The sequence below is a fragment of the Anomaloglossus baeobatrachus genome, chromosome 6 (genome assembly GCF_048569485.1).
Source record: "Anomaloglossus baeobatrachus isolate aAnoBae1 chromosome 6, aAnoBae1.hap1, whole genome shotgun sequence".
Classification (NCBI taxonomy): domain Eukaryota; kingdom Metazoa; phylum Chordata; class Amphibia; order Anura; family Aromobatidae; genus Anomaloglossus; species Anomaloglossus baeobatrachus.
Genome location: NC_134358.1, coordinates 446,363,381 through 446,375,177, shown reverse-complemented (window position 1 = coordinate 446,375,177; position 11,797 = coordinate 446,363,381).

Sequence of the window (11,797 nt, the reverse complement as noted above, 5' to 3'; positions counted from 1 at the left end):
TGCCTTCTATCGGGTCTTTGGTTGTTAGGAAACTCCTGGGGTTCCGGTCACATTCGGATTTGACTATTGTCGGTGGCTCCAAGCCTGGTCAGGGTCCGATGGCCCTGCCTGTGTGTGCTGGCTTCACTTTGCTCCCGGGTCGGTACCGGCGGGCCAACGCCCGACCCCGGTCCTACGGTTCTGCGTTGCTTCACCACTCCTGCAGACGGCCACTACCGTCTGCCAACCTTGCTGTCAGTGCCTAGGCCACAAACCCAGACACCCAAGTGTTTACTCCTCTCACTTCCACCTCCTGGACTAAACTGTCACTTTTCCCGTCTCCAGGCCTGTGAACTCCTCAGTGGGTGTGGCCAACCGCTTGGCTCCGCCCCACCAGGTGAGGACATCAGACACTGGAGGGAGGCAACAAGGGTTTTGTTTGGCTGGTGTCCCTGTCTAATGGGGGTGGGGGTGTTTGTGTGTTATCTGTGACGACCTGGCTAGTCCAGGGCGCCATAATTACATACATTAGACACTATATAACAATGTGTATAGCAAAATCTCTTGTCTGTATCTTAGTATATCATATATACGCCATATACTAATCTGTTTACTGGATGTGCTATACTATGCATCCATATATATCATGTTGAATACACTGAATGATCCCACCTGGACCTGTGGACCTCGCATATTTTAATGAATTGCACTATAAATGATATATAACAAATGATGTCCTGTAGACTAAAGATCAAACTGTGCAGAAGGTGTCTGCAGTCTTTCTGAGGCATATTGTGAGTTTTTACTGCAGCTTGATCTTTCCTGCACATCGCGTGATGCTATACCCGATGACTGCCACTAACCGCGCGACCTGATCTGTATGGAAATACAAACCTGCAATAAATCACATGTGCCTCAGAGTGACAGCTGACAATGCATGATCAGGCCCTGACAGAGACCACCTGTCCTTTCCTGTAATATTGTCCACCGTCTTAGGTCCTTCCTATAATAATGTCTTCCATCCTAGGCCCCATCCTGATATAATGTTCCCTATCCTGGGCCCCTTTTGTAATTATGTCCACCATCCTGACCCTTTCCTTTAATAATATTCTTGACATTAATGCCTCTTCCTGTAATAATGTCCGTCATCCTATCCCCTTCCTTTAATAATGCCCCAAATCCGGGTCCTCTTTTGCAATAACAGTCGCCATCCTGGGTCACTTACTGTTATAATGTCACACATCATTACCCCTTCCTTTAATAATTAATAATATCCCTCATCCTAATCATCTTCCTGTAATAATGTCCCCTAACCCAGAGGTCTCAAACACACGGGCCGCATGCGGCCCCTGTGGCTGCTTGTTGCGGCCCCAGACCCCGTGACCATCACAGCTCTATGCCCGGGGCCGGCGCCGGCAGGACTTTACTACAGTGGCATCATTTGCGGTGCCGCACAGAGCAGCTGTCTGCGCTATAGCATTGGTTGCAAGGAAGTGACGTCGCTGTATGGGATCGTCACGGGCCGCAACAAGCATGGCGTCAGCACACGGCAGTGTTGGGGCCCTGGACAGATGGGGGGGCACTTTGTCTATTCTGCGGCACTCGGGCCGATTTCCAGGGACTGCGCGGTGCTCAGCTGTCAGTCGCACATTGCTGGCTGCCGACTCTTTAAACCCACACAGTGGCAGCAGCAGCGTGCAGGAGGAAGTTAATCTGTGCGCGGAGTCAGCTCCCCCGTCCCACAGCTGAAGAGAGAAGAGACAAGCCGCAGCACTGCAGTCAGCATCCCACAGAACTGTGTGAGCCCCCTGTAATGTTTGCCCCCCTGCAGACCTGAGTGAGCCCCCAGTACTGTATACCCCCCTCTGCAGATCTGTGTTAACCCCCAGTACTATATGCCCCCCAGTGCAGACTTGTGTGAGCCCCCAGTACTGCATTGCCCCCTGCAGACCTGTGTGAACCCCAGTACTGTATGCCCCCCTGCAGACCTGAGTGAGACCCCAGTACTGTATGCCCCCCTCTGCAGACCTGTGTTAGTCCCCAGTACTATATACCCCCCAGTGCAGACTTGTGTGAGCCCCCAATACTGCATTGCCCCCTGCAGACCTTTGTCAACCCCAGTACTGTATGCTCCCCTGCAGACCTGTGTTAGCCCCCAGTACTGTATGCACCCCAGTCCAGACCTGTGAGCCCCCAGTACTGTATGCCCCCCGGCAGACCTGTGTGAGCCTACAGTACTGTATGACTGTATGCCCCCTGCAGACCTGTATGAGCCCCCAGTGCTGTATGTCCCCTGCAAACCTGTGTGATCCCCCAGTACTGTATGCCCCCTGCAGATCAGTGTGAGCCTCCAGTACTGTATGCCCCCCCTGCAGACCTGTGTGAACCCCAGTACTGTATGCCTCCCCTGCAGACCTGTGTGAACCCCAGTACTGTATGCCCCCTGCAGATCAGTGTGAGCCTCCAGTACTGTATGCCCCCCCTGCAGACCTGTGTAAACCCCAGTACTGTATTCCCCCCCTGCAGACCTGTGTAAACCCCAGTACTGTATGCCCCCCCCTGCAGACCTTTGTCAACCCCAGTACTGTATGCTCCCCTGCAGACCTGTGAACCCCCAGTACTATATACCCTCTGCAGACCTGTGTTAGCCCCCAGTACTGTATGCACCCCAGTGCAGACCTGTGAGCCCCCAGTACTGTATGCCCCCCGGCAGACCTGTGTGAGCCTCCAGTACTGTATGACTGTATGCCCCCTGCAGACCTGTATGAGCCCCCAGTGCTGTATGCCCCCTGCAAACCTGTGTGATCCCCCAGTACTGTATGCCCCCTGCAGATCAGTGTGAGCCTCCAGTACTATATGCCCCCCCTGCAGACCTGTGTGAACCCCAGTACTGTATGCCACCCTGCAGACCTGTGTGAACCCCAGTACTGTATGCCCCCCCTGCAGACCTGTGTGAGACCCCAGTACTATATACCCTCTGCAGACCTGTGTTAGCCCCCAGTACTGTATGCCCCCTGCAGACCTGTGTGAGCCCCCAGTACTGTATGCCCCATGCAGACCTGTGTGAACCCCCTGTACTGTATGATCCCCTGCCGACCTGTGTGAGCCCCCAGTAATGTATGCCCACTGCAGACCTGTGTGAGCCCCCAGTACTGTATGCCCCATGCAGACCTGTGTGAACCCCCTGTACTGTATGATCCCCTGCCGACCTGTGTGAGCCCCCAGTAATGTATGCCCACTGCAGACCTGTGTGAACCCCCTGTACTGTATGATCCCCTGCAGACATGTGTGTGCCCCCAGTACTGTATGCCCACTGCAGACCTGTGTGAGCCCCCAGTACTGTATGCCCCCCTGCAGACCTTCATGAGCTCCCAGTACTGTATGCCCACTGCAGACCTGTGTGAGCCCCCAGTACTGTATGCCCCCTGCAGACCTGTGTGAGTCCCCAGTACAGTATGCCCCCTGCAGACCTGTGTGAGCCCCCAGTACTGTATGCCCCATGCAGACCTGTGTGAACCCCCTGTACTGTATGATCCCCTGCCGACCTGTGTGAGCCCCCAGTACTGTATGCCCACTGCAGACCTGTGTGAGCCCCCAGTACTGTATGTCCCCTGCACACCTGTGTGAGCCCCCAGTACTGAATGTCCCCCTGCAGACCTGTGTGAGCCCCCAGTACTGTATGCCCCCTGCAGACCTGTTTGAGCCCCCAGTACTATATTCCTCCTGCAGACCTGTGTGAGCCCTCAGTACTCTATGCCCCTGCAGACCTGTATGAGTCCCCAGTACTGTATGCCCCCTGCAGACCTGTGTGAGCCCCCAGTACTGTATGCCCACTGCAGACCTGTGTGAGCCCCCAGTACTGTATGCCCCCTGCAGATCAGTGTGAGCCTCCAGTACTGTATGCCCCCCCTGCAGACCTGTGTGAACCCCAGTACTGTATGCCCCCCTGCAGACCTGTGTGAACCCCAGTACTGTATGCCCCCCTGCAGACCTGTGTGAGACCCCAGTACTATATACCCTCTGCAGACCTGTGTTAGCCCCCAGTACTGTATGCTCCCCAGTGCAGACCTGTGAGCCCCCAGTACTGTATGCCCCCTGCAGACCTGTGTGAGCCCCCCAATACTGTATGTGTGACGCCCTGGACTAGCCAGGTAGTCACAAACACAACATCACACACACTCCTCCCCTGGTTAGGCAACAACAGTCAAACAAAATCCTTGTTGCCTCCTCCAGGGTCTGGTGTCCACACCAGGTGGGGCGGAGCCAGGCGGTTGGCCCCACCCACCGAGGAGTTCACAGGCCTGGAGGCGGGAAAAGCTGTTAGTTCAGTTTTGGAGTTGAAAGTAAGAGGAGAGAAACTGTTGGTGTCTGGGTAGGAGCCCAGGCACGCACAGCAAGGTCGGCAGACGGTGGTGGCCGTCTGCAGGAGGTGGTGCAAGTCAGCGGAACCATAGGACCGGGAATGGGCGGTGGCCCGCCGGTACCGAGCCGGGGAGCAGATCTGTACCAAGCACAAAGGCAGGGCCATCAGACCCCAACCAGGCTAGGAGCCACCGACAACAGTCAAATCCGATAGTGACCGGGACCCCAGGGGTTCCCTCACACCCAAGACCCGACAGAAGGCAACAGTCCACACAGTGAGGATAAAAAGCCACCGCCATAGGCTAGAGATCCAAGGGCTAGCGCCTGCGGGCAAAAGGGGCTCCTTCGGTACATACACGCCGGGGAGTGGACTACCAGTGGGAAACCATCGGAGTCAATACATACACAGCAGTGCAGGGAAAGACAGCCACCATTAACCTGTCCGGGGAGAGCAAAGACACTGCAGCCAGCTGCGGGACCCATCCATCCAGCCGTTTGGTTTAACAGAGACTCTGTGAATCTGTGCCTGAGTGAGTACAACAGTGCCATCCGGCACCGCGCCGCGCTGCCTTCGCAACCCTGCACCCCAGCTACCCTGCCTCCCCGTAGCACCACCGGGCCCCGGGATTACCAACCCCTACTCACGGAGGGGGAACTAACACCTAGCCGCTCCCCGCCATCATTCCCGGGAATCCCGTCACGAGCAGCGGTGGTGTCCACTATCACCATGACTCGTGGGTGGCGTCACGAACTATCTCACTAAAACCACCCAACAGCCCTTTTCACTCGGGGGCGAGGAGCGCTGCTCGAGTCCCCGAGTCCGGCCCACCACTCGAGCCACCGAGCAGCAGCAGCCCCGGACCTGAGCGTAGCGAGCGCAGCCCCTCCGCCCGCGACATATGCCCCCTGCAGACCTGTGTGAGCCCCCAATTCTGTATGCCGCTGCAGACCTGTGTGAGCCCCAAGTGCTGTATGACCCCTGCAAACCTGGGTGAGCCCCCAGTACTGTATGCCCCCTGCAGACCAGTGTGAGCTTCCAGTACTGTATGCCCCTCCTGCAGACCTGTGTGAGCCCCCATTACTGTATGCCCCCTGCAGACCTATGAAAGTCCTCAGTACTGCAAGGCCCCCTGTACAGATCTGTGTGAGCCCCCTGTACTGTATGCCCTCCTGTGCAGACCTGTGTGAGTTCCCAGTACAGTATGCCCCTGCAGATCTGTGTGAGCCCCCAGTACTGTATGGCCCCCTCTGCATACCTGTGTGAGCCCCCAGTACTGTATGCCCCCAGTAACCTCTATGTCCCTCCGTTAACATGTATTCCCCCGTAATGTCTATGCCCTCCAGTAATGTCTTTGCCCCCAGCCTCCCCTGTGATGCATATACAGCAGTGTCATTGTGCACGGTGTGCGGCCAAGTCTTTTAAGGTGACGGCCATTACGTAGTCACATGCTCAGAATGAGCTAATGGGAGACCAGAGGGGAGGTGAGTGAGGCTGCTGGCTTCCCCATATTAAAATATCTGTAATGTGTCTGTGTGCATGTATGATGTATATATATATGTATGTAAGGGTATAGGACTGTGTATAGATTTGTCTATTTATATGTGTGTTTGTGAATTTGTCTTCAAATACAGTGCCTACAAGTAGTATTCAACCCCCTGCAGGTTTACACATTCGGAATTAACTTGGCATTGTGACATTTGGACTGTAGATCAGCCTGGAAGTGTGAAATGCACTGCAGCAAAAAAGAATGTTATTTCTTTTTTTATTTTTTTTTTTAAAATTGTGAAAAGTTTATTCAGAGGGTCATTTATTATTCAACCCCTCGAACCACAAGAATTCTGTTTGGTTCCCCTAAAGTATTAAGAAGTATTTCAGGCACAAAGAACAATGAGCTTCACATGTTTGGATTAATTATCTCTTTTTCCAGCCTTTTCTGACTAATTAAGACCCTCCCCAAACTTGTGAACAGCACTCATACTTGGTCAACATGGGAAAGACAAAGGAGCATTCCAAGGCCATCAGAGACAAGATCGTGTAGGGTCACAAGGCTGGCAAGGGGTACAAAACCCTTTCCAAGGAGTTGGGCCTACCTGTCTCCACTGTTGGGAGCATCATCCGGAAGTGGAAGGCTTATGGAACTACTGTTAGCCTTCCACGGCCTGGACAGCCTTTGAAAGTTTCCACCCATGCCGAGGCCATGCTTGTCCGAAGAGTCAAGGCTAACCCAAGGACAACAAGGATGGAGCTCTGGGAAGATCTCATGGCAGTGGGGACATTGGTTTCAGTCAATACCATAAGTAACGTACTCCACCACAATGGTCTCCGTTCCAGATGAGCCCGTAAGGTACCTTTACTTTCAAAGCGTCATGTCAAGGCTCGTCTACAGTTTGCTCATGATCACTTGGAGGACTCTGAGACAGACTGGTTCAAGGTTCTCTGGTCTGATGAGACCAAGATCGAGATCTTTGGTGCCAACCACACACGTGACGTTTGGAGACTGGATGGCACTGCATACGACCCCAAGAATACCATCCCTACAGTCAAGCATGGTGGTGGCAGCATCATGCTGTGGGGCCTGGCCATCTGGTCCGCATCCATGGGAAGATGGATAGCACGGCCTACCTGGAGATTTTGGCCAAGAACCTCCGCTCCTCCATCAAGGATCTTAAGATGGGTCGACATTTCATCTTCCAACAAGACAACGACCCAAAGCACACAGCCAAGAAAACCAAGGCCTGGTTCAAGAGGGAAAAAATCAAGGTGTTGCAGTGGCCTAGTCAGTCTCCTGACCTTAACCCAATTGAAAACTTGTGGAGGGAGCTCAAGATTAAAGTCCACATGAAACACCCAAAGAACCTAGATAACTTGGAGAAGATCTGCATGGAGGAGTGGGCCAAGATAACTCCAGAGACCTGTGCCGGCCTGATCAGGTCTTATAAAAGATGATTATTAGCTGTAATTGCAAACAAGGGTTATTCCACAAAATATTAAACCTAGGGGTTGAATAATAATTGACCCACACTTTTATGTTGAAAATTTATTAAAATTTAACTGAGCAACATAACTTGTTTCTTTGTAAGATTTATGCATCTGTTAATAAATCCTGCTCTTGTTTGAAGTTTGCAGGCTCTAACTTATTTGCATCTTATCAAACCTGCTAAATCTGCAGGGTGTTGAATACTACTTGTAGGCACTGTATGTATGTATACGTATGCCTGTATGAGTATGTATCTGTGTATGTACGTCTCTACGTGAAGATGGGGCTCACTGAGACTTTTGCCCGGGGCCCACAAAAACCTGGAGCCGGCCCTGCAGGTACGTGCTCACAATTAGGACCCACCGCATCCTGGATGCAGGGAGTCCTGACCTGCGAAGCCGCAAGTCTCGCTCGCGATCAGGGTTCGGGGTGCTGCAGTCTTCTTGCTGTGTCCTCAGGGCATGCGGGAGGGCATGCGACTCCGAGTTCGCAGCATAAATAAATTCACATGCTGCGGCCTCTGCAAGCCGCACCACAGGTCAGTTTTCACTGTGAGCCGCACAAGCACAATGGACATGGGAATTTTAGAAATCCCGTCCACTCTGTTTTTACTATACATCGCAGCATTTTGGATGCAACTGAAACATGATGCATCCAAAACACCGCAAATACTGATCGTGGGCACGCAGGGAACGGAGGAAAGGTGAGAATTTTTTTTTGCATACTACTAAAGGATGGCCACAATATTGCAGGGCACAATACAAGGATGGGCACAATACTGCAGGACACAATACTACAGGGCACAATAGCACAGGGATGAGCACAGTACTGCAAGACACAATACTGCAGGGCATAAGGATGGGCACAAGACTACAGGGCACAATACTACAAGGATGAACACAGTACTGCAGGACACAATACTGCAGGGCACAAGGATGGGCACAATACTACTGGGCACAATACCACAAGTATAGGCATACTACTGGGCACAATACTACAAGGATGGGCACAATACTACTGGGTACAATACTACTGGGCAAAATACTAGAAGGATGAGCACAGTACTGCAGGACACAATACTGCAGGACACAAGGATGGGCACAATACTACAAGGATGGGCAAAATACTACAGGGCACAATACAAGGATGGGCACACTACTACTGGGCACAATACTACAAGGATGGGCACAATACCAAAAGGATGGGCATAATACTACAGGGCACAATACTACTAAGCACAATACCAAAAGGATGGGTATAATACTACTGGGCACAATGCTACAAGGCTGGGCACAATACTACTGGGCACAATACTAATAAGCACACTACCACAAGGATGGGTATAATACTACTGTGCTGTAAAAATAAATCTTTAACAAAAATGACGTAGCGCTCTGTGGTATTTTTGATTCTCAGCGCAGATAAAGCAGACAGCTATGGGTTGCCACCCCCATCTGCCTGTCGTTACCTTGGTTGGCAATCAAAATACAGGGAAGCCCATTAGTTATTTCTATTTAAAAAATAGTTAAAAAAAAAATGACGTTGGGTCCCCCCATTTTTGATAGCCAGCTAGGGTAAAGCAGACGGCTGTAGCCTGAAAACCACAGCTGGCAGCTTTACCGTGGTTGGGGATCCAATGTGGAGGTCCCCCCAGGTTCTTTTTTTGTAATTATTTTATAAATATTAATAATTACACAATAAAAGTAGGTTCCCCCCCAAATTGGATCACCAGCCAAGGTAAAGCGGACAGCTGTGGTCTGGTATTCTCAGGGTTGCAAGGTCCATAGTTATTGGGCCTTCACAGCCTAAAAATAGCAGGCCGCAGGCACCCCAAACGTGGCGCATCCACTAGATGCGCCAATCCTGGCGCTTCACCCCAGCTCATCCCGTGCCCTGGTGCAGTGGCAAATGGGGTAATAAATCGGGTTGATACTAGCTGTAAAGTCACCTGAGATCAAGCCCAGCAGTTTGTGATGTCATGGCATCTATTAGATACCCAACATCATAAACTGTCAGTACTAACAAAAAAAAAAAATCGACAAAAGAAATTTATTTGAAAAAACAGTCCCCAAAACATTTCCTCTTTCACCAATTTATTGTAAGAAAAAAAATAAAGGGGTCCCACGACGACTCTGGACCGTCTAGAATATGGGGGGGAGACACTCAGGGAACGTATCCCCCATTTTCTAGGAGTGCGGACCCTTCATGTGAGGAGTGTGGGTGCAATGAATCTGCACTCACTCTCCCCGGGCACACAGCAGCAGAGTCCATGTCGTAATGGTTGCTACCAAAGCTGCAATGCCCTGCTCATGAGGTAAGGGCATGCCTAATCAGGAGAACTATTCTACATTTCCAAATATTGGTATTTGCTGATATTATTGCTATTCCACCTACTATATATTGGGGATAGGATCTCGGAGATGGAATACCCCTTTAAGTCCAGTTATCCAGCTGAATGAATACTTAACAACAGAGCTCGCTATTTAGATGTGTTTTCTTGTGGCAAATAACAGACTCTCATGTTTGGTAGTCGTTCAGCAGGGAAACTATAAAAGCAAATCCCTCCATTTGGTAATGTAGTATATAGCACTCCTGATCAATTATGTTCCTTACCTCATGAGCAGGGCATTGCAGTAATAATAATAATTTATTCATTTATATAACGTTATTAATTCCATAGCGCTGTATGTCTTTGGAGTGTGGGAGGAAACCGGAGTACCCGGAGGAAACCCACGCAAACACGGGGAGAACATACAAACTCCTTGCAGATGGTGTCCTTGGTGAGAATTGAACCCAGGGCCTCAGCGCTGCAAGACTGCAGTGCTAACCACTGAGCCACCGTGCTGCCCATTTAGCTTCCAGATGCATAACCACCACTCACTGTGTCTGAACACAGGAAGCTGAGCTGACAGCCGCTCTGTGCATGCGGCAGCGTCTATTGTGAAGGAGAGGGCCGTGGGCGGATCAACGCTGCAAGGGTACCGTGGGACACCGGGGAACACCGGTGGGGTTATAGGGGGTGACCTGGCAGGGCCTGGGAAGGAGTTTTCTGTCGCATGTGTCATGGCACATGCGACAGAAATCAGAGGAGTAGGGTGAATGCGGCCGGCGCGCTGCTATCTTGGATTTCTGGGAGGGCATCAGGGGGGGCACTTTGGCGACACTGGGGGACCGGAGGGGATCGGGGAGGAGATTTATCATGTTTGTTCATGCCAGATGGGAGATAAATAATTTTTTACCGGCGCTGTCATTTACTGTAACGTGATCATCGGTGTACGGTGTATACCTGTGATCACGTGAGCGGGGACCGGAAAAACCGTCCTGAATCATGATCTCCAGGGTCTCAGCTAGCCCTGAAACCCCGGAGATTTTCTGACGCTGGGGGTCGTTATTCACTTATTTCTGCCTGCTGTTTATAAACGTCAGATCAGAATAAGGCTACATTAACACGACTGATCCATTTTTGCGGTCTGCAAAAAACAGTCCGTTTTTTTTCACGGGTGCATCCATGTGGCATCCGTTTCCGTTCCGTAGACGGTCCGTATGTCATCTGTTTGTCATCCGTGTGCCTTCCGTTTTTTTTGTGTACTGCAAAAAAACTGAAGGAGGGTAAATGCATAAATTTACCCAGGATCCATAGCTTCATCCTACATGAGGCGGTCACATGTTTACTCCAGTGCCATTTTCTACTGCTTTTCACAGCGTAGAGCGCTCTGGTGATTTTCTTGTGCTTGTGCACTTCATATCAGTCTTTTCTGTCATTATAATGGCAGAAAGACACATAATGTCCCACTCTCCTGCATTTTGTAATTTTGCACACTTTGGTGCCTTTCATGTGGCACTAAGGGGTGCTTAGCTTTGTATTTAGCCAAAAAAATGACGTAGGGTTCCCCCTATTTTTGTAACCAGCTAGGGTAAAGCAGACGGCTGCAGCCTGCAGACCACAGCTGGCAACCTCACCTTGGCTGGTAATCCAAAACTGAGGGCACCCCACGCAGTTATTTTAAATTAAATAAATAATTAAAAAAAAAAGACACATAGGGGTCCCCCCAAAATTCGATCACCAGCCAAGGTAAAGCAGACAGCTGGGGTCTGATATTCTCAGACTAGGGAGGTCCATGGTTATTGGACTCTCCCCAGCCTAAAAATAGCAGGCCGCTGCCGCCCCAGAAGTGGCGCGTCCATTAGACGTGCCAATCCTGGTGCTTCGCCCCAGCTCATCCCGCGCCCTGGTGCGGTGGCAAACGGGGTAATATATGGGGTTAATGCCAGATGTGTAATGTCACCTGGCATCAAGCCCTGGGGTTGGTGAGGTCAGGCGTCTATCAGATACCCGACATCACCAACCCAGTCAGTAATAAAAAAAAATAGATGACAAACACATTTTTATTTGAAAAAATACTCCCCAATACATTCCCTCTTTAACCAATTTATTAGAAAGAAAAACAAATCCAGGTCTGGTGTAATCCAAGGGGTTC